The 27,275-nt window shown below is 47.0% G+C and overlaps 1 protein-coding gene and 1 pseudogene across 1 annotated transcript in view; one reads left to right on the top strand and one right to left on the bottom strand.

Moving 5' to 3' along the window:
- ANKAR (ankyrin and armadillo repeat containing) overlaps positions 1–27,275 on the top strand; it is a 1,190,398-nt gene that overhangs the window by 58,898 nt on the left and 1,104,225 nt on the right. The gene's annotated exons all lie outside the window — the stretch shown is intronic.
- The window catches only part of LOC146858037 (uncharacterized), a 42,699-nt pseudogene that overhangs the window by 11,353 nt on the left and 4,071 nt on the right, over positions 1–27,275 (bottom strand).

Here is a 27,275-nt window from a genome sequence, read left to right as displayed (position 1 = left end):
TCCGTCCTCACAACTGGCCTCACCTCAGGAGCTACCACTACCCCGAAGGGGCCCCAGTCCTCCTCACAAGTTCCTCACGACAGGAGGGACATTCTCACGGGCCTCGGGCCGCAGCGGTGAGTGGTTCTTTAGGGGAGGGGGCCTCACACGGGGGTGACCAAAGTTAATGGGGGGGATCTACGCTCAGAGGCAGTCAATCTGGACAGCAATCTTCCCGGATCTGGGTGCTGGTCACATTCCTAATCAGTAACGAACAGCGGTCAGTTACTAGTTCTGGGTTTGACAGGACCTCGGACCTCCGCAGGGATGTAGATGATTTGGCCAGTGATGATAACTTTCTTCCCCTATTCCCTTCAGGGGTCCTGACCAGGCATAGAGCCCATCAGTTTGGTGTGGTCCCAGGGTCAGAGGCTACAGGCAGGGTTAGGTCAATAGGTAGGGGGCAGCGTCAACCGGGGGGGGGGGGGAAAGCAGGCCCTAAGTACGGTCAATTCCCCTCCTCTAGCGCTCCTACCTCCCCACTCAGGTGCCTGGCTCCTGACTACCTCACCTCACACCTTCTACCTAAAATGGCCGCCGCCCCTCACCCCTGGGCCCTGACTAGCCAGAGTGTCCCAGAAGGTTCTGGAATCCCCCATGACAGCCTATGGCCCAGGTTCTGAGGTGACAGTTTAGGCCACCATTTTGTAGAGGAGACCTCATCCACCCTCCATTTTAGAGGAGCACCTTGCGCCTCATTCTCAATTAGTGAAAATGGGCACTCAGGGCCTCTACGTTCACACCAAAAAGTAGTTAGTGTACATGAAAAAAAAAATTGAGGAGGACGAGGGTAAAAACATAAAAGGAGGAGGGAACTGCCAAAGGGCTGACAGGTCTAACAGGGGGTTATCTATATTTGGTGCATACATGTTAATCAATACCAGCTTTATGTTCTCCAATATTACTAGCAGAGCAATGTGACAACCATCATGATCTATGTTTGACTGTAACAGCTTTTAATCAATGTTTTTTTGTATAAGAAGGGATATCCCTCAAGAATATGAACTATATTAGGAGAAGTACCTATGCTGACCCCACTTCCTGGGGAAATAAATTTGCCTGACCAGTCTATTGTGTCTCCTGTAATATTGCCAGGTCTACCTGGTGGCTGTCCAAGTAGTCCAACAACTAACAGACTTTTATGATAGTTGTTCAGACCCTTTATGTTCCAGGACATGAAGGTCACTGTCTTGGCCTGAGGAGCTGTAGATCTAGCTATAGAGGGCGTGTGCTCTGTCATCTAACAAAAGAAATAGATAAACCCACTCAGCTGCATATCCCATAGCATGACAATGGTCATTTTGTAAGCTGCTTACCCTTTGATCTCGCCCCGACCCATAGTGAATCCTCAACTCTCAGTAGTGAAATCTTCAAACAACAAACCCCAACAGAGCACCAACGGGCATGGAAAGGCAACCAATGGCCAGATCTATGCAATTTATCTATTTAGCACTCTTACAGACAATTGTCAGACTATTTTGTGTTGGCTATTATCCATGTGGTTACATACAAATTTACTCCATATCTGTGGGCACAGCTATGCAATCACTGTTCGTCTCAGTCTCACCTGCAACACAGTTCAAACAGGCCAACCTTGTCATCTCACACAGGCTGAAGATCAGTGACTGGCACTCAGTATGTGCTCAGACACTGCCACAGGTGGACAGCTCTCTCTGTCCATTGATGATTGCTCCGTACGTTGTTGCTGTATCTTGGTCTGTAGGTGCCTCTTGCAAAATTTGGTGGCTTCGGCTGGATTAGCGAAGAATTGTAGTTTACCGTTCAAGTCGATTCAGAGGCTAGCTGGCTACATCACATTGTATTTTATATAATTGGCTTGAAGTAGATGCTTTACCTCAGGGACCTCTGGGATGCTTTACTTCTGGGACTCAAAGAACAGTGAGCCCACTCTACTAGGAAGAAAACCAAGAAAGTGTTTTGGCCAAACAGATGGACCAAACATATTCATAAGGCCCACATTTGGGGATTCCGCTACTCCCCTAATCCTGATGTTTTTTCTCCAGCAGCAAGCCTGTAAATCTTTGTTCTTCACCACTATCACCTCTAGCTGCTTCGGCATTTAGAAAAGTGTCTCAGCTGTTACGGTTGAGTTGTCCTCAAGACCTACTATCTGCTTCTCAGCTCTGTCTATGCGAACGTTTTGGTGATCTATTTTCTCCATCAGACAATCCAACCATAAGGTCACTGAATACATTTTTGAGTCCTTTGGTCTGAGGCTTGAGGAGTAGTGAATAGGTTGAGCAGCAAGTATCCAGTGACTCCAAGTCTGGCGCTTCCCCCTCAGCTCCCTGCATAGTGGTGGCTTCCTGTGTGGCGTGCACATTTGACATATCAACTTGCATTACCTTTGATACTCCTTACCCATTGTAGCAGATGGTGTTGTGACCACCCTAAAAATTGGTGTGCCACTGCAGGGTGAACATTGTACCCAAATAGGTCATCTTGAAGGCTGGCCGGGTCCCCGGTCCATTTTGTTACCCTGGTCCAAAAGGAAGATCATCCTGGACTCATTCTGAAGTATTCTGATGTCTTCAGCTGAGCTATTCCTGCAATTTCCTGGGGAAGTCATCCCAGACCATCCTGAAGTATGCCTATAGGGCAGAATATTTAAATGAGATGACTCTTAGGGGTCGATTCTGATGTCGGACGGACTCAGGTCCGTCCGACATCGGGTAGGAGCCGTAACCGACCGACCTGCTGTCTTCGGTTACGGCCCTGCAAGTGCGATGCGACCCAACAGGGTTCGGTCGCACTCGTATACAACACAATGCAAGCATGCATTCCGAGCGGAATGCATGCCTGCATCGTGGAAAGCAGGGGTGCATTTCATCCCTGCACCCTGCGGGCAGCTCCCCAAGGTGCCTGCCACCGGGTGCAGGGATCCACAGAGGGGCACCATAGGTGCCCCCAGGCCGCCATACGGCAGCCTCGCACCCATGGGGGCCCTACGGGGGGCCCCAAAGACAATTTCCGATGGCCTTTTCGGGCCGGAAAAACCGTCACGAAAAGGCAGTGAAAAACTGCCATCGTACTCCCTCGGTCGCAAAGAGGCGGCCAGGGGAGTACTGAGAGATTTCCGGACGGCAGACGGGCTCTCCGAGCCTGTCGTCCGCAATCCGGAAATTCGTGTCGGATTCCTTTCCGACCGAGCCCATCAGAATGGCTCGGTCGGAAAGGAATCCGGCTGACATGATCTGACCGAAATCGGAATAGGCCCCTGTGTGTCATTACAAAAACTACTCTAGGATGGTGTTCTGATGACTTCCACAGGCAGAGAGTGATTACCTTTTACAACTCCACGAATACTAATTGACAACTTCAGGATGAGGGAGAATTACTCCAGGATGGGCTCTAGACAATTTAGGGATGACTGTGGATTACTGTAGGATGATTCTTCAACAATTTCAGGATGACTGTTGATTATTCCTGGATTATCCCATTACCGCTTCAGGATGGAAGTGGATTACTCTGGAATGATCCTGTGACAATTTCAGGATGAGTGTGGATTACTCTAGGATAATTTAAAGACAACTAAAATGAGCATGGATTACTCAGGATTATGTTAGGACAACTACAGAATTAGTGTGGATTACTAAACAATGACTACATAAGGACTTTCATATGATTGTGAAATACTCTTGGAGGATTATATGCCAACTGCAGGCCAAGTGCTGATAACTCCCAGAGGATTTAATGAATAAATTAGAGCGGATGCGGATCACTAGTAAATCATTATGGGTCGGATTACACCTTGACAATTCCATGTTGCAAGCACATTAGTCGACTGCCAGTATTCCCTTGCAGGGTCCCACTATTAGTTTAGGAATATGGATTTGCAGGTAGGGAAATATTTAGAGGACCACCTCCTCAATGTACCTTCCTGTCAAAAACAAGCCACTTGGATGTAATATGCCTTCTTTACACAATACCATTATTTATTTGCAATGCCATGAGTTCTAAAGTAAAGCCCAGATTTACAAAAGTGTCACTGAACGCAGTGCACACCCACATTTGCTGCATTGCGAAACAGTCAGATAGCAGGAAAGTGCAATGTCTACTCCCTCTCCCTTGCACCACTGCACCATTAGGCAGTCGAGCACCATGCAAACACATTTGCACTATTGTGCAAAGGTGTCTGCGAGAGTCTAGATTAGGACTTGTACTGGAAGGGTTTCCCTTCCAGTACAAAAAATATTATGCCAAACTTGAAAACTTTTCCCATTTTGTGTGAGTGTTGTACCAAATACCAATTTGCTTTGGTCTGTAAATCCTGAAAAGGTTTTTGGGTAAAGACTGCATTATAAAACTTAAGCAACCCAAACACAAAACTTCCATAAATGTGGACGTAATTATCAGATCAATATTCTCCTGCTTTGGAAAGATTACTTTTTAAATTCTACTCTGAGAGGCGGGCACTTATATAAAATAAATCTGAGAAACGTTCCATATGGCTAGCTTTGTGCTGTAGAAATACTATATGCATACAAAAGTAGTGGTCTGCAACAATGCTATACTTTGCATTCAGATAAGCTTAACGACTTGTGCTGCTACCCCCATACTCCTGACTCACTGAGACTTGCCTTACTTTGAAGTACAGAGCATTATCTGAAGCAGTTTTACATGGTGACCGGTGGCAAAAGACTGAACAAAACAATGGTTAAAGGAAAAAGCATCAAAAGGGATGTGTCAACATGTAATTTTATTGATCTAAAGCACATAGTTGGCCCCATGGGGACCAGGATTCCATACAAGAGAACATAAAGAAAGTCCAGGACACTGTACAAGAGGAAGAAAAAGGACAGAATAATAAAAATAAAAATAAAATAAAAAAAAGAACAAATAGGATTAAGAAAGCCTGCAACTTCGTTGTATGTTTCTAGAGTCTGAGTTTTCTTTTGTCCACTTCTAGCATTGCAAATCTTTATAGCCAGCTTCCTTATCATAGTTCTGTTGTCCAGTGATAACCAGCAGTTGGCCCTGCACACAGACTTCATGAACTCTGGAAAAAAGAAATGAACATCCATCAGTATCATGTTACCACCACTGTTGGAAACCGGGCAACCGGGTTAGCAGTCACCAGGTTCCCAGCACAGTGGTAGCTTGGCTCGAGCGGTCGGGGGTCAGGCACCGTGTTAAGCGTACGTCACACCCTCACAATAACCATGCGTTCATCCGTTCCAAAAACGACACTACACCGTAAAAATAATGCAAGTCAAGTTGAAAATATATATGTCTTTATCTTATTTTCTCTTAGTTGCAGGTTTCATAACATAAATACAATACCATAAGATTTTCCTTTAAAAAAATAGGTCAAATAAATAATATTACATTGGAATTTCAATGAATAGGTTCAGGTCAACATTTAGCAAAGAATAAATAGATGTGCAATAAATACAGATGGCAAATAAATACAGTCAGACAATAAATATAGTGCAGGACTAAATTAGTGGATGACAATAAATAAAGCACCTTCAATAAATAAGGTAAAACAATCAATGACAGTTACAGTTCAAATCATTTTCATGAGGTCACTTGGTCTTACTTTGCCCATACACAACTTAAGGACACTTGGATGGCATGGGAGTGTCCCACCTAGATTGGTCAAGGCTGGGGCCTAAGCTGATGTAGAATAAGAGTAACCTAAAGATCTGGCCCTCCAAACCACACAACCCTTTATGGAGGTCACTGTACCAGTCTCAGTTCACCCCTGGCACTCCCAGGCTGGTTCTAACACCCCTCTAGCCCCTAGAATGGTCTTTTAGGGCTCCACAGGGCCTCAGACGCCCCCTCTACCACTTACTGCCCTTTCCAAGATGATCGGCTCCGCTCGGCACCGTGTCGACGCCGTGAGACGACTCCGGATCGATGTCGTTGGGCGGCCTCGATTCGATGTCGCTGGGCGGTCTCGACTCGATGTCGCTGGGCGGTCTCGACTCGATGTCGCTGGGCGGTCTCGACTCGATGTCGCTGGGCGGACTCGACTCGATGTCGCTGGGCGGCCTCGACTCGATGTCGCTAGGCGGCCTCGGCTCGATGTCGCTGGGCGGCCTCGGCTCGATGTCGCTGGGCGGCCTCGGCTCGATGTCGCTGGGCGGCCTCGGCTCGATGTCGCCTTCCGGCGTCACAGGGACTCGGACTCCCCACTTTCTGGTGTCTCCGGAGTGCGATCTCCACTCCCGACCTCCGGCGCGCTTCACCTCAGTTTCCGGCGACTCCGGTGGGCGGACTTCACTCCCCCGTCGACGCCTCACCTCGACCTCGGGTGACTCTCGACTCGACCTCCGGCGCCTCTCCACGACCTCCGTCGGCGCCCTCACCTCGACCTCGGGTGACTCCTTACTCGACCTCCGGTGTCTCTCCACGACCTCCGTCGGCGCCCTCACTCGACCTCTGGCGGCTCCGGGTACGACGTCTGCTTTCTGTCAGCGCCGCTTCTCGACCTCAGGCCCCAGGTCTCTAGGCTTCTCGACGTCAGGACTCCAGGAGGACTCTGCTGAACAGGTCAGGAACTTGCTGTTCTTCTTCTTTAAGGCCTGTTCCAAATATTCAGTTTTTTTTAAGATGGTTCTTCTGGTCTTGATCCCACACAGGGCTTTAGGTTGGGCTTGGTCAGTAGAGACTAGCATCAAGGGTGGGTTTCTGGACCCCACTCCAAGCACTGGTTTCCACCTCTGCTGCCTTACTCCGACCTCCTTCTAACTCTGTCCTCTCTCTTCTCCAGTCAGTTGCCAACTGCCACTCTGAGATGGCCTCCCAACATTCTAAACTGCCTCCCACTGTCACAGGGTTCTAGAATGTTCCAGGAGGTTCTGGTGATGTCACAGGTGACAATGGGTGGCCACCATTTTGTGTCTCAGGCCCTCGGACAGAAGTTCCAGGGGTAGGGAAAATGGCTCCCTGACCCTGCATCAACACTAAAAAGTCTGGTGGTTCCCAAAAAGGAAAAATTATAACAGGGTTTGAGGCAAAAGTGGGACAAAATAAATAATGATGAGGAGGGACCACCCAAAGGGCTGACAGGTCTAACACGCGTCCCCCCCAGCTGAAAGTGGGGAGAGCTACCCAACCCCTTGGGAGTTCTCATCACTAAGGCGGAAATACCTTGAGAGACCGTCTGCATTGGCGTGGTCCACTCCAGGCCGATGTTCCACCTGAAAGTCCATTCCCTGTAGGGAGATAGACCACCTTAGCAGCTTGGGATTCTCCCCCTTCATCTGCATCAGCCACCGAAGGGGTCTGTGGTCGGTCTGAACTAGGAAGTGCGAGCCAAACAGGTATGGCCGCAACTTCTTCAGAGCCCATACCACGGCAAAGGCTTCACGCTCTATTGCACTCCACTTCTGTTCCCTGGGAAGTAGTCTCCGGGATAGGAAGACCACGGGTTGATCCAGACCCTCTTCATTGAGTTGCGATAACACTGCCCCAATGCCATGTTCTGATGCATCTGTCTGGACAATGAACTTCTTGGAAAAATCTGGGGCCCTTAAGACCGGGGCCTCGCACATGGCTTGCTTCAGTTTCACAAAGGCCTGCTGACAAGCCTCCGTCCAGACTACCCGTCGAGGTTGTTTCTTAGACGTAAGCTCCGTGAGGGGGGCCACAATGGTACCGAACCCCTTCACGAAGCGGCGGTAATATCCGGTGAGGCCCAGAAAAGCTCGGACCTCAGTCTGAGTCTTGGGGGGTTCCCAGGCCATGATAGCCTCGATTTTCGCCTGGAGGGGTTGCACCGCTCCCCTACCCACCAAGTGTCCAAGGTACACTACCGACCCCTGCCCGATCTGGCATTTACTGGCCTTGATCGTTAAACCAGCGTGTTTCAGTGCCTGGAGAACAGCTTGCAGGTGACGCAAGTGATCCTCCCAGCTGTTACTGAAGACGGCAATGTCGTCCAGATAAGCAGCAGAGAAACTCTCCATTCCAGTGAGGATCTGGTTCACCAGACGCTGAAACGTGGCAGGTGCATTCTTGATCCCGAAGGGCATCACGCAGAACTGGTAGTGGCCCTTGGGCGTGGAGAAGGCTGACCTTTCCTTAGCTCCATCAGTCAGAGAGATCTGCCAGTACCCGGAAGTAAGGTCAAAGGTACTCAGATATTGGGCAGCTCCCAGCCGGTCAATCAGTTCATCCGCCCTCGGTATCGGATGAGCATCAGTCTTAGTTACTGAGTTCAGTCCCCGGTAGTCCACACAGAACCTCAGTTCCGGTTGGGCACCCGGTGGTGCAGCTTTTGGTACTAGTACCACCGGACTGGACCAGGGGCTGCTGGAAGGTTCAATCACTCCTAGCTCCAGCATCTTAGTGACTTCACTGTGAATGCTGGCCTTCACCTTGTCTGTCATCCGGTAGATCTTTGACTTCACAGGTGGGCTGTCTCCTGTGTCCACGTCATGGACGCACAGGTGAGTCCTACCCGGAACAAGGGAGAACAACGAAGAGTACTGCCCCAGGACCTGGCGGCAGTCCTCCTGCTGTTCAGGAGTTAGGGACGGGGAGAGAATCACTCCCTCCACCAACCCATCCTTCTCTTGAGACGCAAATAAGTCGGGGAGAGGCTCGCTTTCCACGTCCTCTGCTCCGTCAGTCACCATTAGCAATATGACTTCGGGCCTCTCATGGTGGGGTTTGAGGCGGTTGGCATGCAGCACACGTAGGGGCTGGCGAGGGGTCTTCAGATCCACCAAGTAGGTAGCCTTACCCTTCTTCTCCAACACCTCAAAGGGTCCTGACCAGCGATCCTGGAGGGCGCTAAGCTCTCCTGGTTCGATCACCCACACCTTCTGGCCAGTCTCCAACTCCACCGGGTGAGCATTGTGGTCATACCACGCCTTCATCACTGCTTGGCTGGCTTCCAAGTTGTCAGAAGCTTGCTTCCACAACTTAGCCATTTGGCTCCGGAAGGCCAGCATGTAGCTCACCACGTCCTGGGGAAGCTTTCTGGGAGTTCTTTCCCATCCGTCCCTCACCAGGCTGAGAGGTCCACGCACAGGGTGCCCATACAAAAGCTCGAAGGGGCTGAAGCCCACTCCCTTCTGTGGCACTTCCCTGTAAGAAAACAATAGACAGGGTAGGAGGACGTCCCATTTCCTCCGCAGGCTTTCAGGCAGACTTCTGATCATGCCTTTCAAGGTTTTATTGAACCTTTCCACCAGACCATTGGTCTGGGGATGGTAAGGGGTGGTGAACCGGTAGGTCACTCCACACTCCTTCCACATGGCCCGCATGTATGCTGACATGAAGTTGGTCCCCCTGTCGGACACAACTTCCTTGGGAAAACCCACTCGGGTAAAGATTCCCATCAGGGCCCTAGCCACAACAGGTGCAGTAATGGTCCTCAGAGGTATTGCCTCTGGGTACCGTGTGGCATGATCCACCAGAACCAGGATAAACCTGTGACCAGCTGTAGTAGGTGGATTTAACGGACCCACAATGTCGATGCCCACCCTTTCAAAGGGGGTGCTAACGACAGGAAGTGGTTCCAGGGGAGCTTTCAGCTTCACCCCTGTTTTCCCACTGGTTTGACAAGACACACACGTCCGGCAGTAGGTGTCGGACGACACTTTCATTTGAGGCCAATAAAAGTGTGGGACAAGACGGGCAAAGGTCTTGTCTTGCCCCAGGTGTCCTGCCAAGGGGATCTCATGAGCCAATTCCAGAAGGAAGGCTCGGTAACGTTGAGGGACAACCAAGGCCCGTGACGATCCGTGCATGGGTGCCTTGGGTTCACTGTAGAGGAGGCCATCCTCCCAGTAAATATTGTAGTTCCCCTCAACGTTCCCTGCTGCCTGGGCTTCGGCCTGTCGCCTCAGTCCCTCAAGGGTAGGACACTCCCTCTGGCCCTTGCAGAATTCCTCCCTGGTCGGCCCTCCCTCCACGTGCCACTCGGCCGGGATGGGTAGGTTCTCCAGTTCGGTAACATGCCCCTCCGCGGACTCCTGGTCCACCACCTCCGGTGGCCTATCCGTCACACGGGGCGCGGATGCCGAGGCAGGCTCCTCCTGCCCTCGGTTCTTCCCTTGGTCGGCAGCCGGCGGTGCCTTTGTTCCAGGCTCCCGCCTAAACGAACTCCCCCTCCGGGTAGTCGCAGACCCTGTGCTGACACAGGCCCAGTCAGGTGTACCCAGCATCTCAGCATGAGTCCGGTATTCCACCTCCTTCCAAGCATTATGCTCCATGTCATTCCCCAGCAGACAATCGACTGGCACGGCAGGGCTTACGGCAACTCGAAGTAACCCTGCAACCCCTTCCCATTCAAATGGAACCTCGGCCACCGGATAGTGGCCCATTTTGCCGTCAGCCATCGCGGCAGGGTGGAGTACATGGGGAATCACCTGCTCTGGAGACACCAGCTGGCTACGTACCATAGTCATACTGGCTCCTGTGTCTCTCAGAGCCTCCCCTCTTTGGCCATTGATGGTGACCCACTGCCCATACTTTGTGGTATTTGCGGGCACCTGGATCTTAGGAACCATCTCCCGTTCTCCCAGGGACACTAAAGTGACGCCCACCCACTCCCTTCCCTTATCTAAAGGCATCTCCTCCCCGAGCACTACACTAGCTACTCCGGGGGTCTTTCCTCCGATGGGAGGGGGTGGTCTTTTCGGGCACTTCACATCTCCCTTATAGTGTCCGACACCACCGCACTCAAAGCAATGGACAACCCTTGGCTGCTGACTCTGGCCAGGATTAGGGTTTCTGGGTGGGTTAGCCCTAGGGGTGAATCCTGTCCCCTTCCCTTGGAAACTATTTTGGGGGCCTTTAGAGAACTCCGTTTTCTTTTCCCCTCCCTCTTTCTTCTGGGGGGCGCCCTGTCCGGTCTTTTGAGAGTCCCCTCCAGTCCCCCTTGTGGACACCCGGGTACTAGCCCAAATGTCCGCCTCCTCAGCAAGCTTCCGGGGATTGGTCAGCTTGCTATCCACCAGGTGTTGACGCAGTTCAGGGAAACATTTTTCGAGCAGGTGTTCCTTCAACATCAAATCAAACAACCCCTCGTAGTCCCTCACCTCGCTGCCCTGTATCCAACCCTCTAATGCCTTCTTTGCATAGTCCAGGAAATCCACCCAATTCTGTGTGCCCAGTTTGTGGCTACCCCGGAACTTCTGTCGGTACTTCTCGGGTGTTAGTCCAAACTTCCTCACGAGCGCCACTTTCATGGTGGGGTAGTGGGTCTGCTCATCCTGCTCCAGGGCCAATAATGTACCCCTACCAGCTGGAGGCATGTATCTATACAATCCCCCTCCCCAATATTTATCTGGAACCCCATGGACTCTTAAAGAGACCTCATAGGCTGCTAGCCACCTGGCGATATCATCACCCGCACTATAGCTAGCTACTATGTCTTTTGGCAAATAGGGTTTGGATTCCCTGGTGATTTCTCTTTCTTCGCTGCCACCATTAGGAACAGGGTGTGCCCCAACCCGTAGGATCTGGAGATCTATCTCCCTGAGCCTCAACTCGTGAGCCATCCTCCGTTCCTCCTTTTCTTTCTCCAGCTTCGCTAATTCCCATGTGAGCTGTCTTTTCTCTCTCCGGTCAGTGAATTCTGCTTCTAGTAAGCCGTGGCTAGAGACACTGCTGCCCTTCCTTGAAGGTGTTCTGGGCCCCGCTACTAGGTCCCCCACCTCAGGTTGGTACAAACCAGCCCCCTCGCTGTCAGGCTCTCCATCCCTGTCCTCCTTCTCAACCTTACTTTCTCGCCGTGCCTCCCCCCAAGCCCTCAAGCTGGTCTGGAGTTCACCCTTCTTTGCACCCTGGGGACAAAACACCCCCTCTCGCTGACAAAACTCCCTGAGTTGGGCCACAGTATAAGTTTCCACATCCTCCAACACAAACTCCATTTTGCCCACTCAGGATAGAAGACAGTTGCTTACAGAAGCTATGCAGGGGGGTACCTTTTGTAATACCTCCTCCCACCACCAGAAGTAAATTTGGAAAAAACAAAACTCAAAATTAGGAAGTCCGCTTGGAGAAAACTCCCGGTGTAGGCCTATGGACTACCCAAAGTTATTGTCGAGTAGACGCAAGCACAGCTCTATCCCACCGCTGAACACCAATTTTATGTTGGAAACCGGGCAACCGGGTTAGCAGTCACCAGGTTCCCAGCACAGTGGTAGCTTGGCTCGAGCGGTCGGGGGTCTGGCACCGTGTTAAGCGTACGTCACACCCTCACAATAACCATGCGTTCATCCGTTCCAAAAACGACACTACACCGTAAAAATAATGCAAGTCAAGTTGAAAATATATATGTCTTTATCTTATTTTCTCTTAGTTGCAGGTTTCATAACATAAATACAATACCATAAGATTTTCCTTTAAAAGAGTAGGTCAAATAAATAATATTACATTGGAATTTCAATAAATAGGTTCAGGTCAACATTTAGCAAAGAATAAATAGATGTGCAATAAATACAGATGACAAATAAATACAGTCAGACAATAAATATAGTGCAGGACTAAATTAGTGGATGACAATAAATAAAGCACCTTCAATAAATAAGGTAAAACAATCAATGACAGTTACAGTTCAAATCATTTTCATGAGGTCACTTGGTCTTACTTTGCCAATACACAACTTAAGGACACTTGGATGGCATGGGGGTGTCCCACCTAGATTGGTCAAGGCTGGGGCCTAAGCTGATGTAGAATAAGAGTAACCTAAAGATCTGGCCCTCCAAACCACACAACCCTTTATGGAGGTCACTGTACCAGTCTCAGTTCACCCCTGGCACTCCCAGGCTGGTTCTAACACCCCTCTAGCCCCTAGAATGGTCTTTTAGGGCTCCACAGGGCCTCAGACGCCCCCTCTACCACTTACTGCCCTTTTCAAGATGATCGGCTCCGCTCGGCACCGTGTCGACGCCGTGAGACGGCTCCGGATCGATGTCGTTGGGCGGTCTCGATTCGATGTCGCTGGGCGGTCTCGACTCGATGTCGCTGGACGGTCTCGACTCGATGTCGCTGGTCGGCCTCGACTCGATGTCGCTGGTCGGCCTCGACTCGATGTCGCTGGGCGGCCTCGGCTCGATGTCGCTGGGCGGCCTCGGCTCGATGTCGCTGGGCGGCCTCGGCTCGATGTCGCCTTCCGGCGTCACAGGGACTCGGACTCCCCACTTCCTGGTGTCTCCGGAGTGCGATCTCCACTCCCGACCTCCGGCGCGCTTCACCTCAGTTTCCGGCGACTCCGGTGGGCGGACTTCACTCCCCCGTCGACGCCTCACCTCGACCTCGGGTGACTCTCGACTCGACCTCCGGCGCCTCTCCACGACCTCCGTCGGCGCCCTCACCTCGACCTCGGGTGACTCCTTACTCGACCTCCGGTGTCTCTCCACGACCTCCGTCGGCGCCCTCACTCGACCTCTGGCGGCTCCGGGTACGACGTCTGCTTTCTGTCAGCGCCGCTTCTCGACCTCAGGCCCCAGGTCTCTAGGCTTCTCGACGTCAGGACTCCAGGAGGACTCTGCTGAACAGGTCAGGAACTTGCTGTTCTTCTTCTTTAAGGCCTGTTCCAAATATTCAGTTTTTTTTAAGATGGTTCTTCTGGTCTTGATCCCACACAGGGCTTTAGGTTGGGCTTGGTCAGTAGAGACTAGCATCAAGGGTGGGTTTCTGGACCCCACTCCAAGCACTGGTTTCCACCTCTGCTGCCTTACTCCGACCTCCTTCTAACTCTGTCCTCTCTCTTCTCCAGTCAGTTGCCAACTGCCACTCTGAGATGGCCTCCCAACATTCTAAACTGCCTCCCACTGTCACAGGGTTCTAGAATGTTCCAGGAGGTTCTGGTGATGTCACAGGTGACAATGGGTGGCCACCATTTTGTGTCTCAGGCCCTCGGACAGAAGTTCCAGGGGTAGGGAAAATGGCTCCCTGACCCTGCATCAACACTAAAAAGTCTGGTGGTTCCCAAAAAGGACAAATTATAACAGGGTTTGAGGCAAAAGTGGGACAAAATAAATAATGATGAGGAGGGACCACCCAAAGGGCTGACAGGTCTAACAACCACTATTTTAGGTATTTATTAGGGCTAGGCTGCCTTTAAAATGTTCCAATCATGTTATTTCATATAGTGTGCCCCATGAGATATGGATAGAAGGGTTCATAAGTTTACCATTAAGGGCACTTGTTCAAAGAGCCACAGGTGAGAGCAAGGCATTGATGAAGAGGGAGGCAGGAGGTGAAGAAAGAATGTTTCTTTATTTACTTAAGAATGAAGCAACAAGTTGTGGATTCAGGAAATCTGTTGGGGTTTCAGGAAGAGGACAGAAAAGGTCCATCTACAACAAAGGTCTTTTATCTTTTATGGAATGAGCTGCCCTGACGTAAAATGTTTTGAAGCTTGGCCCCCTTCAAAACTTCTCTTATGGCGACTTGGTGCTGCAGGAGTGGTCGGGGCTAAGAGCAGGGGTACTATTCTGTAGCCCAAAATATGCAATAAACTTGAGAATTATGAAAGAGCAAACACGACTAATTGACAACAGAAATTGAACACAAAACACCGCCTCATAACCGGGAAGTTTAGCCCCTCATGCTCCTGGTTCCTAATGCAACTGTACCTGGTGCACTAATGATAGATCCAGCCCCAAGTAGCAGGCTGTGTCCTGCCTTTTTTGTCCTTTTGAAATACTGGGTTACTTGAAAGAAAGATTGATTCAGGTACTGATGTAGAGGTGTTGAAACAAACATATGTGCCCTAGTCATGTTCTCCAGCAGTGGCGGCTGCCAGCTATCAGGAGTGGTGAGGCGGGCAAACCACTGCTGGGAACACAAAACAGCAGACTTAGCCAATCCTGGCGCTGCTCTCATACTGTGGAGCATCCAGCCAGCCACTGCTCCTGTCCTCTGTTGCCAATCTGCAGCAGGGGACACACCCAGTATCTTTCTGGGATCGGGGCAGGCTGGCTGCTGCAGGGCACACAACAGTAAAAAATAAAATGTCAAAGAACTTTTCACTGGCATTTTTATTTTTTCCTGCGCAGTTCACAGCAGGCTGGGGTGGGGGACGATGCTCCACATCCAAGTGAAAAAAACCACAGGATTTCGCTGTCACGCTTCCTCTGCAAATAGAAAGCAATCAATACCAGATTTAATTTACAAAACCATTGTGGAGGCAGCCATATTGAGCCTGAACTCTACTTGCAATATTCATACTTTGAAAATAGTCTAAGAAACTACCATACTGACCAGGAATTCAAATCGGAGCTCACAACCAAGTGCTAGGAAAAGGGCAACTGATCTAATTATTGGGATAGTTGATCAGGTCTAAATAAAAGCTGTGAGCAAAGTGTTTTATAAGTGCAGTTTGCCATCACGCATTCATCCAGTTTGAGCCCCTCACTTGGAACTACAGATTTCAAAATTAAATCCTAACGCAAGGCCTTGCCAGATTTGCATGCTAGTTGTTGTGCAAACTCAGCACAAACTCTTAATAAGTTACATTCCCCCCTGCTCTTTTGCAGACTGGTGTTAAGCGTGATGGAGTCGTTGTACATTAATATGATAAAAGATCACATATCCAAACATATTTAAACACTGTATGTAATGTATTTTTATAGTCCTAGATTAACTGAGTGTTAATTTGAACATTTGTAATGTCTTACCTAATACTACATCAACCTTCTCCTCATCAAGGACAGCTGTTCCAGCATGAGCCTTTGTTATGTCTTTTGTGGATGCAAGTTCTTTTGTAGAAAAAATTATTTCTCTGACACCATTCAGAAGAAAACCTGTACTGTCCTGGGCTGCCTTGGCTTCCTCCAAGCGTTTGTGCAATTCTCTTTGGCACAAAAAACAGTTCTGAACCGTAAAGGATAATTTCAATCCTTCACCAACTGCTACATATCAGTCTGCAAAATAACACAAGTATTAATTATTTGGCAACATGTTAGGGTACATAGTAAAAAAATAGATATATTAGAAGTCATGGTTTTTGGCGTATATGGCTAAGAGTCTAAGATTTGCTGGGTTAGCTCCATAAGTATAAAGCAGCCATATTAAAAAAAACATTGAATGCTGAAAGATTTGAAACTCTTGTCATGCAGAAAATCTACAAGGTTTATCCTATATAACCTTTAATTGTGCACAAAGGTTACAAATGACAACACAATTAGTATGCCAAAACATGAATGATTGACTGCATATTTTTGAGGCCGCTGTATATGTTAAGGTCCTTGAACTTGTCAAAGCAGACAGCGCAGCTTGCAAATGCAGTATAGGACATAACACAAGCATACGTTTTGGTGATACATATGTTTTGGGTGGGAAAAAAAGGATTGTTAATGGAAATTTGTTGCAGTTTACGGGGTTAGGTAGAATATCAATCACTTATATTTTAAGTGTTTGTTTGTGGCTTGTAAAGCATTCACTACTGCTGTTAACCGTACACACACCTCATTCAGACAGGAACCGGGGCCAACAGAATACCTTTCATTTTGGTTAATAATGGACATTGAGTTATATACCATTTCCATAGAGAGAAAGCAAATCATAATTAGACCAAACAAGTGGAAATGCAATTTCCTATGTATCTTAAAAAAATAAAACATTACCCTAGTGTGAAATGATGGACTTTCCTCAGTTATCAAATTAAAAGATTCTTCATTGTCCTGAGGACAAAAATAAACAAAAAAGAAGATAAAGCAACCATTAGGCCATCATTTATCCTGTACAGTTAAAATAGTTTTCAATTTATTTATTCCCATTTTAAAAGATAGGTATATGTGCTTTGTTGTTGACTAAATTAATGCACCATATTAGCCAAAAAACCTTGTGTTGTCAAAACATTTGGTGCCAAGTGTACCATCATTTTGTGATCTCGTCTGCAGGGTCTGGTAGGTTTTACTCCATTGCTAGAAACAGCCAGCTCTTTTGTAGGATGGGGAGGCATGTTTTAATCCTTGATCCTTGAATTTAAGAGGGGACTCCAAGACAGTTTCATTTTCACGTTCTATTACTTCATATTTGTTTGTAGATTTTGGATGAAGGACACTAACCGTCCCTGTTAAAAGTGCCAGGTTTTCAAGTTTCTGCATGTTAATCCGTGAACCTGCATCAACAGTTTCATCTATATTTTCGACCATCTGTTTACAAAGAACTTCGCTGGGATTGTCCAAAAGCAGAAATTCTCCATCTTTTTTAAAACAAACAGAACGACCGCAAGCAAAAAATAGGACGTTAAATAAAGCCATGATTATATCCTGTTAGATATAAAAATCGAAAATTAGTTTGCGACTGGTTTAAGTTTTAGAGGTATGGTACAGAGCATATCACAAACTGATTCACATATTATTTAATTGAAGAAAAGTATCACAGAGGTGGGCAGATACAAACAACCTATCTATCAGCAGGTTTTGGAAAGTGGAAAACATGAACTATCAATAAACCAAGAGGCAAGACAGTAATGTAAATCCTCATTTTACACCCCTTTCAAAAATGGATGAATTTACACCTATTTTAAGCTGATATTTAAAGTGAAATCTTGTGGCATTGGGGGAGACTTTTTAGGTTTCACCTGCACAGCGCTTGCACCGTGCTTGTGAAATCTCTTGTATTTAATATATCTTAAAAGGGGGCTTTTATCAGTTTCCGTCGCTTAATTACTGTGTTAATTCGCTTTTGTGTGGAACTTTTTTTTGTTAACTTCCCCTGGCTGCATGCATTTACAGTACTTCTACTAAAGTTGTTCCCTCTGTTTAAGCCCCATCCACTAAGATAGATCTCTTCCCACGGAAAAAACACACAGCATGCTGCAATGCTTGCTTTTTATTACTTAGTTGAGTAAAGCAGATGGTTTAGCCTTAGAACATTTGTGGCCTTTCCTATTCATGCCTCAGCACCTTTCTTTGCACTTTATAGGCATTATCAGATTGATTTTTTTTAACATAATCTATTTGGTCATTGTGGTCATATTCTAAATGTTGTAATCAACATTGCACATTAAAAATAAAGCTAATATAGAAGAGCTATGCTGTATTTTGCTACTAAACAGGCAGCCACAAGTGCAGTTACCTTGCAGACAACAGGGTCATGATTTGAATGGTGCAGCAGGTGCAGTGGCAGCGGTCCCAAAAGTTGTCATAACTCCTCTAAACATCTAATATTGCTATATTTGACTACTAAACAAGCAGGCAAAATTTAAGTTACCTTGCAGTTAACAGGGACTATATTTTAAAGGAGCAGCAGGTGCAGTGGCACCGGGGCCAAAAGCTGTAGGGACCCCATCAAACCCAGATCACTGCTAAATTTTACTACTAACAAGGCAGTTACAAATGCAATTATATGGCACACAATAGGGTCATGGTTTGAATGGTGCAGCAGGTGCAGTAGCACCAGAACCAAAAGCTCTGGGCACCACACTAAACACCTAATATTGCTATATTTTACTACTAAACAGGCAGTCACAAGTGCACTCAACTTGCAGGCAACAGGGTCATGACTTGAATGGCGCAGCAGATGCAGTGGCACAGGGCTCAAAAGCTGTCAGAACGCCTCTACATAATAAAAGCGAGCGGCATGCTGGGATGTCATGGGTGGAAGAGGAGGACATCATTAAAGAAAATAGTGCTTACCGACTTATCAAACAGACTGTGAAATGACACAGGTAAAAAGTTCAGTCATTATGGGAGGTTACAAATGCAGACGAGGCGGTACCAAGGAGGGACTAGTAAGCCTATTTACAAATTGAAAGCAACGATTCAGCAAAGCCAGTAACAGGAGCCAATTGAAGAGATGGGCATGAGCTTCTATGCCTAACCTTAATACAGCATGCCTCGCAGAGCGGCGCATGCGCTGCCCAGGCTCAACCTAAAAGGCACTTCATCAAAAATGTATGTAGATACGTCATAGTTGACAAGTTTCCCATGTCGATGCATGACTAGTTAGGACAGTCCCTTTTTAGGTCTTGCCTGAGCCAGCATGCATGCGCTGCTCTGCATGGCTTTTAGTAAGGGCTTTTAAACTCTAAACACGCTCGTGCGGGTGCTTTTTTTTTTATCACCCGCAATTGGCCTTTGCATGCGTCGTTCTAAGAAAGACAGCACTCAATTGGTCCAAGGCGGGTGCATGTCCCGCCTTCTCTGTCCCCTGGCCTAGGGTGCTCGGGAGCGAGCAACAGCGCCATCTGTTTCCAATTATCGTACTCGCGTCTTGCGCTCGCGTTAATTGGAAACAGATGGCGGTCAGCGCTGGTTGCGCTGCTTATCTTGTTTTGTTTCAGATGTTTTGATGTAGATAAAATCAGAACTAAATATTATACTGTCGCTCATTTGAACAGCGTAGCCTTCAGTTACAACGGATTTGCTGTAATTATGCGGCAGGCTCTATTTCACCACAGGTTTTTTTATGAATGCCGACTATAATAAACCAACGGGCATCGTGGCTCTACAGGGGCTCAGCATGGCGGGCACTTGCAGCACTGCTGAAGACGTGTCACCACACACACAAAACGTTAGATGTCCAAAAACCAGTGGTGATGTCTACGCAAAGTCCTACACACACATGCTATATGGGTTAATTGTACTGGTTTGCACGCGCCTCTGTGTTGCAAAAGCAATCTCAAATACAACTATACAGAGGAAAGAAGAAAACCAGGTGAAAAGGGAATACATTATAAACTAGAATAAATGTGCACATTGAAATACATAAACGCATTCTCTCAGACATGCGCACGCACACCATAAAACTGACCACGTTTGTTCCTTCCTAAGAGTACTGTTGGATTTCATTATTTATGTTGTGTCGGTGGCGCCCCAGGGCCGTCCCCGAAGCACAGCCCTGCCCTGGATCTCCGTGTGTGTTTTATTAAACACCACTGCACGCTGCTGCCACCAGTGAGCTGCCGGGCAGGCATTCGCTTATGCGTAAAACAGAAGTGTTGCCGGGTGAGGTGGCCTTCCTTCGGGCGCTGAACACACCTGAGCTTAGGTGGGCAAACTTTATGACATTTTAACCAGGGCATCAAGGGAGTTATTTTTTTATTACTAATAATACTCAAAACAGGATTGGATTAAAAAAACTGCCGCCTACTTCTGGTGTGCCGATTACATTTATTTTATCCAGGTGGAAAACGCATCAGGAAGTTTCACTGGCATTGCCTACCTAATTGGTTACCGGAACATTTCGAAAATATCTTTTTTAAATTTTATCTAACGGTTTCACATTGCTAAATCCTGATTTGTGTCACCGAAAGTATATATATTCAAATACAGGTTGTTTTGGTACAGGTGCCGCCGCTGGGAGTCGCAGAAAGTGTGTGTCTTTGTCGTATTACGGTGCATTTTCGTTGTTCTTTTCGGCCTAATCCATAACATTTTTATAGTGCCCTAACCAATAGGCATTCAGCGCTATAATGCCCTTTCTGCCGCTCTGTGAATTGTTTGCGTCCTGCCGGCCCCACACCATGAAGGGAGTGGGTGTGAAGCGGCCTGTACTTGCCACAGACGGATTTAGACCTCGCCTGCAGCTGTCCGTGACTTCGCCATCTCGTACACACATCAGATATCTTAACGTCATAAATAACGTGTTTCAGAAGAGTAGAGATGTCTGTGAACCACTCGTCGTTTGACACAGAAACATTAACTCAATAATAGCTCTCACTGGCGGAATCCACAGGGCCAGGGAACGGAGACGCGTTCTCTAAAATGTGAAAACATTTGTGTTTTATAACTTAATAAATTAAATTGCGAATAAATTGTTAATTCGGCTGGTTAACTGGGACACCCCACAGGACGAATTGTTTATAGATTCACAACCCTGACAGTTTTCTGCAAGGCCCAGATTAAAAAACGTCTCCTTAACATTACAACCATATGCAGAGTTGACCACTTGAGGCCTATTGTGCACGTTGGACCAAGCGATTGTAAATACAAGGCTGCGAACTTGAACCGGAAACCGGAACACATCATGCACAAAAACAAGAAGTGACATAAGAAACGTTTCCGGTGAATGCACGCTAAATCGACGGAATAGATGCACATTTCGAAGGTCATTTTAATTTCTTTTTTATAGTGTCAAACCTGTATGTTATATTGTTTAAAACAAAATAACAGCTTTGAAGAAAAATAAACATGTTCTGCCTCGCTCAACCCAGTAGTGCTTTATTAAACCAATTTAATCAGATCCTCGGGCTCTTCCCTGCTCAAATCCCCTTTCCCTTTACTCCATCACACCACCCCATATTACAACTCATTTCACACTGTTTAACACTAACGCATCAAAAAACAGTCAACATACGCATCAACATAATGCACAGCAGCCACAATGCTCTACAACATAGCCAAAAGTTCTGGCTAAACACATAAGGACCCAAAGGCGAGGCCTATTGGCTATGCCAATGCATGTTTCATATAAATCTGGAATTTGTAGTCTTATTTAACCCAGTATAAAACCAGGACTCAAGTCCCATAATTCTAAGAATAACATGACATGAGACTGGAGTAACTAGTGTAGCAGGGACCTGGGAAACTGGCAGCTATGATGCTTGCAACAAAGATTACATGGACATGCTGAGACCCAAACCTGGTACGTTGTTGCCATCCTGACTTATTACATAAGATCCACCATTAAGTAGTCAATACCACTAGGAATTCTGAAACTTGTAGTTTCAATTTTATAATTTTCCTGCTCAATGTTTTGGGCGACAAATCAAAGACTGACTGAAATTTAACCTGGTGGTATAGGGTCAGTTGAGAACTTTGCTTGTGCAGCTGCATATTTCCTCGCAGTGGCCCATCTCATATTTGATCACTGCAGTCACTTTTGGCTTTTGTGTGTTACATTTTTCTCCAATTACCCATCTGCACTAGAAGTATAATCATTCTCAAAAGCAATTTCATAATGTTAAAAAGAAATGATGCTTGTGGAAATTTGGATGTTTATTTTCAAATCATCAAGTACAATTGGATCTTATGAAGTAATCACATACTCATTCTTCAATCCTCCTGAAGTCATCAAGAATAGTCACACCTTGTGAAGTCATCACATACTCATTCTTTAATCCTCCTGAAGTCATCAGGAATAGTCACACCTTGTGAAGTCATCAGATGCTCATTTTCAAGTCATCTGCCAGTCATCAAGCTCAAGTTTCTAAAGTCTGCTGATGACTTGAAGAGCCTGATGATGTCTGATGATGTGAAATGACTTCTAGAGTAGTTGGATGATCATCCAATGACTCTGGGATGGCTTCTAAGGTAATCCTGTTTGACCTGGGCAGGTGACTCGCATGCACGCTTAACAAGCTTAATGAGTCACAGTGTCCACTTTCATAAGGTATGCAGTGCGCAGTCCAAGGCTGCTCAGAGCATTCAGCAGTACAACTTAAGCCTAGACCTTATCCCAGCTGTGTTAGTATGCTGCTTTGGACAGACAGTACAGGCTGGCCCGCACCAGGCCCAGGGGCAGCACACCTGATCCTGTGTGTGTTCTCATTGAGTGGGAGCAGTTCTAGCACGATGGAGTGATGCAGATTAGGATGTGATGAATTAAAACTGATCGACTTGCATCTTCCACATATTTCAGTCATCCTTATAAGGGACCCTTTTACATGACGAGCATTTCATGCCATCAATATTGACACAGAGAGGAATTACCCACCACATGCACTTAGGACAAACATTTTGTTTTGGGAAAAAAAAATCATACTTGTCTTTCGTCGACTCCAGGCTGTTCCATACTCAGTCTTGATGAAGACCCGGTTAGATGCAAAGAAAGCACACGCTTCCTAAGATGGTCAAACGGTTGACGGTTTTATATGCTACCTGTACTGAAACTCCAATTTTTGTGCATTCAAGGACAGATGAAAATTAGCTCATTTATGAAAGACTATAAACTTGGATATATTGGGTAGGCCCATCAAAGAATCTGAGTTGTTTTGTGTTCTTTTATGTATATGTACGGTCACCTTTTCCCTTGATGCACTGCACAAGCCCCTTTTCACTCAACACATATGAAGCACCTAATTGTTTGATTATACGATTCATTGTTTTTCAGTTACTATAAATTAAATTTAATTCATTCAATAATTGCTTTGTTCAGGTGCACATGCATTTGTATTTATTTCCCCATATGAATTAACCCTATAAGCATTTTAACTATTGATTTTGGTGATTGGAAACCATTGTTTTACGACCCAACCACTTTTGTTTATGTACTATATGACACCCAGGTTCTGATGAACACCGGGTTACCACATTGATGCTTAAAATTACAAATAGCTTCAATATGTACAAGTGGCACTTGTAGGAAACTGAAATTTTGGTGCAGTTGTTTCCCCCCCTTTTACCCAATTGTTGACTACTAGATTCTGGTTTTCAATTCTGACAGTGGACTGAGGCTTGCTAACCAGACCTCAGTGCCAGTGCTCTTTCCCCTAAAACAAGTTAAACATCTATTTATAACCCAATTGGCAAATTACTTTAGCATCCCTATTATGTCCCTAGTAAATGGTACCCCTGGTACCTAGGGCATGGGCACTAAAAGAGGGTCCCTGAGGGCTGCAGCATGTCTTATGCCACCCTAACGGACCCACACACAAATTACATGCAGACTGCAATTACAAGCTATGTGAAATAGGGCCTGTGCCAAAGAACACTGCATGTACTATATGTAAGTCACCCCAACAGCAGGCCTTAGAACCCTAAGCCAGGGTGCATTATAGTATATGTGAAGACATATCTGCATTAGCAGATATGTTCCTTTGATGTGTATTTCAGTTACTAGATATCACATGTAAACAAGGAAGCCATCTTAAGCATATGTACTGGGCACTGGCCAGTATGAGTTCCCCAGCTACATGATGGCTGTACTGAAATACATGATGATTGGTATCAAATATCAAGGCCAGGGGCTTCTAATCTTTCCCAGGACCTGTGCATGCCAACCACCAGGACAGGAGGGAAATTAAATATGCAGGTAGGCATGTTGCACCACCAGGCTAGTCACACCCCTAAGGTGGGATCCCTGATGTGCTCCACAAAAGAAGGAGTCCACCGTCTTGCTTTTGGTGGCATTAGGAACTCTGGTACAGGGTTATGCCCACTTCCCATAGGAAGTCATCATATAGGGGGGGTGTTGACCCTGAGGGTAAGTAGCCCACTGGTTACTACCCTTCACTCCTCCTAACGCCCCTAAATTCGGTATTTAGGTAGCCCCCTGACACCAGGAAGTCAGATGTGATTGACTAAAGTAGAAGAAGGACAAAAAAGGGTCAAAGAACGCAAGAACTGTGGACTAGTTGTGGACTTGGCACCAAACCCTGCCTGCCTGGTCCTGTCCTGACAATAGCAAAGACCTGACTCGTCCTGCAGCTGTGCCTCAGAGGGCTGCCAGCACTTCGCCAACCAGCCAGCATCTCACTTCAAGTGGTGGAGCCACTTCCCTGCAACCTGCGAGCATCAACCACAGAGTCTGGTTCACTGATCTGCTGACCACAGTTCCACAGACACAGCTGGTAGCCCAGGCGGAGGCGACTGAGTGTTCAGGAGGTCAGCCCCATTGATTCATTGAGTCTTCGAGATGCTGATCCACCCCGGAGGCTCTCTGCATCAATACCCGGGGTACCAGAGCCTGTTGCAAGCACCAAGGTTTGTTTGCATTCAGTCCGATGACAACAACTGCCACAACTTACCTACATGTTGGGGGACTTCAACAGAGCCAGCTCCATCCCAGAAGCTGTCTTGCTGTGTTTCCCTCTTCTGCAGGTGCACCAAGAACTGTGAGAGCCTCAAACTCACCGCCCTGCCAGACAAAACACCAATGCACCTGAATCCCCCAGCCAAAGTCCATTGAAACTGACTGTGTCTCTGTGCTTCTGAGACCCTCAAGAGCCTAGCCCCCTTTTGGGCTCTGCCGGACTGTTCTCCATTAACTTCAAGGTATAGAGTTCGAGGGTACCAGTGTGAAAAGCACCTCTGCACCCAGACACCCCAGGGCAGGTAACCTTAAACTGTTGGTGCTTTCTTGGACCTTGGCCCCTACTTACCTTAACTCCAGAAGAACACTCCTGTAAGTTGTTGACAAGCAACCCTATGCAGTGTATGTTTCTCCCATAGGATAACAATACCGCATTCGAGGCTCCTGCCTCAAATCTGACAGCTGTATTTTTTTATGTTTGTGAAAATCGCTAACTCGAAAAGGACTTACCTGATCTCAAAGTTCTTGGTGTCTAAATTCATATAAATATCTGTGTTATTTTTATAAATTGGTGTGAGATTTCCTTATTGAGTGTGTGTCTCATTTATTGACTCTCTGTGTGCAACGGTTGCCTAACACTCCCCTCTGATAAGCCTAAGGTTGCTCGACCCACTACCGCAAATAGAGCACCAAGGGATTGTTAAAGCAAGCCCCTGTACACTAGTAAGGGATACCTGGACTCTGAATAGTGCACCTCATATTCGTACACTATATAGAGAGACAGCTTCCTACAGCGCTCTCCGGCGGAGAATTCATGATCAAGATATCATACTCGAAGGAGTCAAAATGGCAGTTTCTCCTTACAAGTCTGATGCCCTTCTTAGTCAATTTATTTATGAGATAGTTGACTTTGCTGTGACCTAAAGGAACAGATGCCACTAACAAATCATCAATCTACTGCACCCAAGTACAGCCCCCAGAAAAGACCAAAATGTCCAAATGTTTCTTTAAACTTGGGAAAAAATAGACAGAGACTCCATAAATCCATAAGGTAGTTTCCATCACAAAAGTTGAAATCTGCCAAATGAGAGCGTGAAGAGGAACTGACTATCTTTGAATATGGGGGTCAAGAAGATGGAACAGAGATCCTCCACAGTTAACCATTGAGCATTTGCGGGATGCAGGAGAGGTGGCTGGGTTGGGGACCACGTGGATACAGGGGATAACCACATTATTGATGACTGTTAAATCTTGGTCCTATCTGTACACATTGGTCTTTCCTGCTTTCTTTATAGGGAGACCAGGACTCTTACATCTACTAGCAATTAGTAGAACAACTCCCTGTTTTATTAAGGCAGAAATTACAGAACAAATTCCTGCTTTAGCCTCAGGCTTTAAGAGATATTAAGGAACCTGAAGCAATTTCTTCTTTGGGTTGATCTTTATTTTCACAAGCTACATAGGAGTGATGCACCACTGTTGGAACCAGCACTTTCTGATTGGCTGAGGCAATCCACCAGCAGGCAGAACCTACTGCTTCCATCAGGGGCGGGGGATTACTCATACTGTATGACCTGCACTCATCCTTGGGCAGCTTGCCACTGAGCAGTCAAGCTTACTACAGAGGCAGTGTGTAAAGCATTGGCTCAGTACTCACTCACAATAAATACTTGGAGTGTCACAAAAGAGACATCACACATGATGTATGTAAATCAGGTGGGGGGAGGTAGCAAGGTCAGTTAGGAGGCAGTCGGCAAAAGGAGTTTGTCAGCCACTCAAGAAGTTCACTCTTAGGATGCAAAGAAGGATTGGGCTGAGGGCAATAGTCGGTCACCCAAAAGGTGTTCACAAGGACTTTCTGGCACCAGCCCAGTTCCGCAAAGCAAAATGAGTCACACAGTATATTGACCTGCTTCCAATCATTCTCGGAAGTGTTCCTCCAGCCCAGCAATCACTCTCACCACGCATGCCCCAGCCAGGCAATACTACCTGGCACCACAATGTCATTGGGGATGGCCGGGTGAGGAGAGGGCAATTAGTCCACCGCAATGAGGGCCAGAAAGGAACAAGTGAGGAATAAAGAGTTAAGCAGGGTAGGGGGGCCTTTCGGAAGGAAGAGACTCCCAGTCAGGTGCATGTTGGTCAGAGTCGCACCCAGGCAATTCAGACACAACGTCTGGTGTGAGTCACACCATACTGTCTTGGTCACACAACGGAGAGTTGCAAAATAGGCACCTCCCTAAAAAGGAGACACACCATCAGGTGCACGGTGATATTGGTCGCACTAGCCATTCTGGTCACGCACAGAGTTGTAGGGGCAGATGTATGACAGTTGGTTGCAGTCGCAAACGTGAATTTGGCCCATTTGCGACCGCAAAAAGTGTCTGCCCCATGTACAAGCCATATTTTGCGACTCGCTATCCTACTAGCGACTACCAAAATATGGTTTGCAACTCGCTATTAGGAGGGGCGTGCCAAGTACCTTCCTAATAGCGAATGCAAATAGCATGTTAGATTGTTTTGTGACCGTATTTGCGGTCGCAAATCACTCGCAGTTTACCACTGTTAGATCTGGCATCCTTGGCGTGGTTTTCCCT

The sequence above is a fragment of the Triturus cristatus genome, chromosome 3_2 (genome assembly GCF_964204655.1).
Source record: "Triturus cristatus chromosome 3_2, aTriCri1.1, whole genome shotgun sequence".
NCBI lineage: Eukaryota > Metazoa > Chordata > Amphibia > Caudata > Salamandridae > Triturus > Triturus cristatus.
This window is presented reverse-complemented; position numbering and strand designations above follow the sequence as displayed.